The sequence below is a fragment of the Suncus etruscus genome, chromosome 8, assembly GCF_024139225.1.
Source record: "Suncus etruscus isolate mSunEtr1 chromosome 8, mSunEtr1.pri.cur, whole genome shotgun sequence".
Lineage (NCBI taxonomy): Eukaryota > Metazoa > Chordata > Mammalia > Eulipotyphla > Soricidae > Suncus > Suncus etruscus.
Window position 1 is genome coordinate 61,539,731 of NC_064855.1, and position 6,000 is coordinate 61,545,730.

Genomic DNA, 6,000 nt, shown 5'->3' on the forward strand with positions numbered 1-6,000 from the left:
GGTGATTTCTCTGAATTCTATAGATACCATTAAATTTCTATTCTTGTAATAGCTAACAATTTTAACCATCTTTTATAATTGTGTATTTTTACTGGGAAGTCAATACTTGAATGTACTTTAAAAAAATAACTTTGGGGCTAGAGAAATGATACAGTCCATAAGGAGCTTGTCTGGCATATAACTGACTTAGTTTCACTTCCAAGCACTTCATGCAACTCCATGAGCACCAGCAGAATTGATCTCTGACCTTAACTAGGTAATGACCCAACCATCCCTTTACTCCCCCACAATGTATTGCTTTTGATCACCCTAATGATACTCTATAATCTACTTTATCTACTGTAAAATGCTTTCTCTCTCTCTCTCTCTCTCTCTCTCTCTCTCCTCTCATCTCTCTCTCTCTCTCTCTCTTTTTTTTCTCCTCGTTTTCTGATTTTGGAGCCACAACCTGGTGACACTCAAGGGTTACTCCTGTTTCCTTGGTTTTTTTTTGGATCACATCTGGTAGTGGCAGTGCTCAGGGTTATTCCTGGCTCTGTGCTCAGAAATCACTTCTGGTTTGGAGGACCAATTGGGATGCCAGGGATCAAACCCAGTTCCCTCCTGAGTCAAGCTCAGTACAAGGCAAATGCTCTATGGTTGTGCTATTGTTCATGCCCCAAATTGCTCTTTTTATCCCTCTTATTTCCCACCGGTCACTTTTGATTGCAGTCATTGTCCCACTCTTAAAGATTAGGGTTTATGTTTCCCCTCTTTGAGAATGCGATTATCTATATATTATGTGGAATATTCTTCTACAAGGAAAAGGTTATCATCTTTCCCTGTTATTTAATCATTTTTTCTATAGCTGTGTGGACTTAGGAATTCTGACAATACCTTCGAGTTACTAATATAGTACTATATTGTAATTACAGTTTTTGTCTTATTTTTTTAAATAATGTTTTTATTTAAAACACCTTGAATACAAACATGATTGTAGTTGGGCTTTCAGTTATACAAAGAAACAACCCCCTTCACCAATGCACATCATTCTCACTACTGATAGTTTGTCTTATTTTTGTTTGTTTGTTGTTGGTTTTTTTGGGGGGGTCACACCCTGGCAGCACTCAGGGGCTACTCCTAGGCTCCCATGCTCAGAAATCGCTCCTGGCAGGCTCGGGGGACCCATATAGGATGCCAGGATTTCAAACAATGACCTTTGTATGAAAGGCAAATGCCTTACCCTCCGTGCTATCTCTCCGGCCCCAGTTTTGTCTTATTTTTATTGCTCAAATTGTCTTAGGATTGGCCATTAGAAGGTTTTACTCTTGAATGTTTTAAGTGCATCAATGTTGGTGGATTTATTTTATTTTGTTTTTAGCACTTCTGATACTAGAAGATGCAAGGTGTGCCAGGCTTATCTTATACTTTTCTGCTCTAGTCTTAAAATCAACTATTTCTTATTTTTGGTTTGTTTTGTTTGTTGAGTTTTGTTTGGAGGACTTAACCCAGAGTTGCTCAGGGAGTTACTTCTGACCCTGCACTCAGAAATCATTCCTGGAGGACAGAGGGACCATATAGAGTGCCAGGGGATCAAGCATGAGTCAGCCACGTGCAAGGCAAAGGCCCCCCTACCTGATGACCTCTCTGTCTGCCCCAGTCAACCATTTCTTGAATGAAGTCTGGTTCCTTTTATTAAAAATAGAATTAGAGGCCAAGACTTGTCCTAGGACTATGGATCAATGGTGAACATTTGCCTTACATACCTGGCTCAACCCCCCAGTACTTTATATACAGCAATTTAATCAAACAAATAAAAAAATAAAGTTTGACCTCTTAATTATTAAATTTTCAGTTATTAAGATCCACCTTTTATGCTTTAATGTTCTTTGTTTTTGTTTTTGTTTTATTTGTTGTTGTTCTTTTTTTTTTGGTTTTGGGGGCCACACCCAGTGACTCTTAGGGGTTACTCCTGGCTCTGTGCTCAGAAAATTGCTCCTGGCTTAGGGGGACCATATGGATGCTGGGGGATCAAACTGTGGTTCATCCTAGGCTAGCGTGGGCAAGGCAGAATCCCTTACCGCTGTGCCACTGCTCCAGCCCCATCTTTGGTTTGTTTTTTTTTAAGTACATAAAGTTTTGTGTTTATTGCAGTATCATGTAAATTAATAGTTCAGCAGTCTTAACAAACTATGTAAAATTACATAGTTAATATACAGATCATGGTTTTGGTTTGCTAGACCATTTATCTTTTTATATATATATATTGGTTTTTTGGGCCACACCCCAGTGACACTCAGGGGGTACTGGCTATACGCTCAGAAATCACTCCTGGCAGGCTCAGGGGACCTTATGGGACGCCGAGGGATTGAACCACAGTTCGTCCTAGGCTAGTGTGTGCACAAGCAAACACCTTACCACTTGTGCCACCACTCTGGCCCCCTAGACAATTATCTTGACTTGTGATTCTCAGGCTTTCTTTTAGTCTAGTGATTACTTTATATTCTTAATTAAAATGTATTTAAATTCCTAAAATCTTTTCTTTTATGGATAATATCTTCATATTTTACTGTATAGGAAATGGAAATTGAGAACTCAGTTTCAGATATCTTGATTGTTGTCCCTATCTCTCTCCCCTTTTTTTAAAGAAAATAATAAATAACAACAAATAAAGCCAGGCCAAAGAGATAGCTCTATGGACAGGCTTTGCACCACATTTTTTCCTGAGCTTAACTTGAGAGGCTTCTTATTACTTTCCATAAAACAGTGAAATTGCTTAGGATGGCACACAGGCCCTCAAGCCCCTCACAAGGCTCCACTTCCCTCTCCTAAGCACATTTTCTCTTTTTTTCTGTTCACATTGCATTTGTTCAGATGTCTAAGTTGTGTATGGGGAATTAGTCTTGTATACATGTCAAGTCAGAACGTTAGTTAACAAGCGAGAAAGGAACCTCTCCTGAGATTACAGTGGCGCCAGCAGCCCTAATTAGGCAGAGATTCCCCTTTGGGTAAATTGACTTTAATAGAGAAAGCTGGAACTCTGAAGCATAAGTTTTATAAAGATTCCTATTTCTACATTAGAGGTCCTAAGGTTAATTTTTTGTTTGCTTTTGGGCATAATAAAATTATGCTCAAGAAAATCACTTGGCAAAGCTCAAGTATCTTTGCTGTTGTACTATCTCTCCAGACCCTGTGTTTAGGTTTTTTTGTTTGTTTGTTTGGTTGGTTTGGTTAGTTGGCTGGTTTTTGGGTCACACCACGCAGCGCTCAGGCGTTATTCCTGGCTCTACACTCAGAAATCGCTCCTGGCAGGCTCGGGGGACTATATGGGATGCTGGGATTCGACCCACCAACCTTCTGCATGCAAGGCAACACCGCCTTTGCCTTCATGCCATCTCTCCAGTCCCTGGGTTTTTAGTTTTTGTTAAGAAAAATTTAATTTGGGGCCGGGCGGTGGCGCTAAAGGTAAGGTGCCTGCCTTGCCTGCGCTAGCCGAGGATGGACAGCGGTTCGATCCCCCGGTGTCCCATATGGTCCCCCAAGCCAGGAGCAACTTCTGAGCACATAGCCAGGAGTAACCCCTGAGCATTACTGGGTGTGGCCCCCCCCAAAAAAATTTAATTTTTTAAAAACTAATTTTCAGCATGTTTTAATCTTCCAATTGATTCTCATATAAACTTGCTTAATTCCTATGTAGTTATTTTTGTGTACCTGCTTAGTTTAAGATCCTATCAACGGGGCCCGGAGAGATAGCACAACGGTGTTTGCCTTGCAAGCAGCTGATCCAGGACCAAAGGTGGTTGGTTCAAATTCCGGTGTCCCATATGGTCCCCCCGTGCCTGCCAGGAGCTATTTCTGAGCAGACAGCCAGGAGTAACCCCTGAGCACCGCCGGGTGTGACCCAAAAAACAAAAAAAAAAACAAAAACAAAAAAAAAGATCCTATCAACTACAAATGTTTTGTGCATTGTAACATTTTATAAATCATATTTGATACTTTAGGTATTGGGGAAAACAGACTGATAATATAGTGAGCAGGGTGTTTTCCTTGCAAGTGGCCAACCTAGTTTGATTCCTGGCATCCGATATGGTCCCCTGAGCATTGTCAGGAGTAATTCCTGAATGTAGAGCCAGAAGTAACTGTGAGCATCATTGGATATGCTGCAAGTCTTCCCAGGAACAAAAACCCTTTAGGGATTTTTGTTTTAAACACAGTGAGATTTGACTTGCTGGTTTAATTATTTTTTTAGTTATGAAAGGATTTTAAGGTGTTGCTGAGCATCTAAAATGTTAGTTCATGGACTGAAGTGATAGCACAGCTGACCCGGGTTCTATCTCCAGCTTCCCATATGGTCTCTCGAGCACTGCCAGGAATGGAACTTGTGCACAGAGCCAAGGAGTAAGCTTGAGTGCTGTCGGTGTGGCCCAAAAACAAGCAAAACAAAAATAGTTCATCTATAGAAGTTTTTAAAACTAAATATTTTGTTTCATGTAGTGGTTTAAAAGAAAAGTTAAAAAAGAAGGAATCTTAAAAGTATTATTAGACATCTTCAACAGTGGACTGTTTCTTTTTGAAGCCATTCGATATTTATACTCAGAGGAGTTATAGCTCTAAAACTTTTTTATTACTTTTGTCTCTATACATATACTTGGATAAAGCCATTCATTTTTCAATTATAAATAGTATCACTAAAGTTTTTAAAGTATTTTATTATGGAAATATAAGTGATATTCTTTGATTATATATTGACTTATTTTTATAGCGATATCATGACCAAAATGTTTATCTTCAAGGAAGAGAATCCTATTAAATGACATAACCTATTAAATAATAAACCAAATGGAATTTCTGAATCATCATGTACTTAAGGAATTATATCCTATTTCTAATAATTCTAGGGCTATTCATTTACTTTTAGGTGATGCAAAAAACTTTCTGGACAGAGCTGGAAGATGAAGGAAAAATAGATTTCATATTTGAACCAGTAACAAAATGTGTTACAGGCACTGAAACAAAAGATAAAAAAATGGATCTGCCACAAATAAAGGTGAGTTAAAAAATAAACTTTCGGTGGCCAGAGTGATAGCACAGTGGTAGGGCATTTGCCTTGCATGCAGTCAATTCACGACGGACGGTGGTTCAAATCCTGGCGTCCCATATGGCCCCCAAGCCAGGAGTAATTTTTGAGCTCATGGTGAAGAGTAACCTCTGAGCATCACCAGGTGTGGCCCAAAAAACAAAAATAAATAAACTCTTGGGCTGGAGTGGTAACACAGCTGGTAGGGCGTTTACCTTGCACACAGCTGACCCAGGATGGACACAGGTTTGATCCTTAGCATCCTATATGGTCCCTCATGCCTACCAGGAGGAATTTCTGAGATGCAGAATCAGAATATAACCCCTGAACACTACTGACATGTGGCAAAAAATCAAAAAGACAAGAACTAAGATAAACTTTCAATATACTATAATACTAAAATATTTTAATACTAAATATTATCATTAAAGATATAATTCTAGGGGCCCAGAGAGATAGCACAGCGGCGTTTGCCTTGCAAGCAGTCCGATCCAGGACCAAAGGTGGTTGGTTTCGAATCCCGGTGTCCCATATGGTCCCCTGTGCCTGTCAGGAGCTATTTCTGAGCAAACAGCCAGGAGTAACCCCTGAGCACCCGCCGGGTGTGGCCCAAAAACCAAAACAAAAAAAGATATAATTCTATGCCCCGAGTATTGTTTTCAAAGTCAAATAATTATGACCTGGGGCCAGCATGGTGGCGCTAGAGGTAAGGTATCTGCCTTACCAGCGCTAGCCTAGGACGGACCGCGGTTTCAATCCCCCAGCATCCCATATGATCCCCCCCAGCAAGGAGCGACTTCTGAGCGCATAGCCAGCAGTAACCCCTGAGCGTCCACCGGGTGTGGCCCGAAAACCAAAAATAAATAAATAAATAAATAAATAAATAAATAAATAAATAAATAAATAAATAAATATGACCTGTGAACATGTAGGGGTTAAGGCAT